We start from the raw sequence: 1,071 nt of genomic DNA on the forward strand, positions 1-1,071 counted from the left end.
AGGGCACACTTGCCCGCGCTGCGAACGTGATTCAGCACTAAACGTGGTTCGAGAAGCTCGTCTTTGAGAATGAGGGGGGGGTCCCCATTTCTCGTTTGGTATTTTCCTTTACCCAAATGCGCACACAAAGTCGTTGCAGGTTTTTCTTTCTTTTTTTTAAGCGAACTGATGACCAGGGATAAATTTAAGTCAGAACGGCGCTGGAAATATGGGCCGCTTCTAGAAAGACGTTGGCGCCCACCCAAACAACAAGAATAAAAGCTTCTGGAAATATTTCATCGGCGCAGGGTCACATTTGTTACCCCGCACTGTGTCTGCTCACGTGAGAAATATTAAAAGTGAATGCTATTCCATGTATCAAAGGCTCTAAAATAACTTTCTGAATTATGTCCCAGCAACATAACAAATCACATTATCAATTAACTTCTACAACAGAAGTGGCATTCTGTAATAGATCGGAGCGTGAAAAAAATCACGTGGGTGAAATTTATGTAACCCTAAAACTGCGGAGAAGAAAGATCACTGGGGATTTATCGGCACTAATGGGGTTGGGATGTAAGCGGCAGGGTGGACAGCGCTCTGGGACGGGGTGGCCGGACCTGCAGGTTCTGAGCGGGCGCCGTGAAGGACACCGGCCCGCGATGGGTCTGGGCTGCAGGACACGGCTCCGCCAGGCGACCCGCGCCTATGGGGCGGGGGTGAGTGCCACGGGCAGCGGGCTCCGGTCCACGCTGAGGTCTTGACGGGTCGATGACCTTCAGACACCCGGGAGGGTCATCCGGGGCACCTGGCCCACGCCGGGCCCTCAACCCCGTGAGAGGGAGGTGGCTTCTCAGCCACCGCCATGTCCACACGGGTCCCGGCCCCAGGCCTGCAGCGACTGTCTTGCTTGTCAATCATCTTTTTGAGAGTTCAACTTGTTTTCCTAATTTATGTCTTGAAAATAGTCATTTCCATATTTTTAAAATATATGTGCTCACAGCTCCTGGCACAAGCTCTCGGGCTCCCAGCTCCCTCCGTGGGACACGCTGCCTTCACCTGCCCTGGAGGCCGGTGGCCATGCCGGGGGGA

The sequence above is a fragment of the Pteropus alecto genome, unplaced genomic scaffold, assembly GCF_000325575.1.
Source record: "Pteropus alecto unplaced genomic scaffold, ASM32557v1 scaffold74, whole genome shotgun sequence".
Taxonomy (NCBI): Eukaryota; Metazoa; Chordata; class Mammalia; order Chiroptera; family Pteropodidae; genus Pteropus; species Pteropus alecto.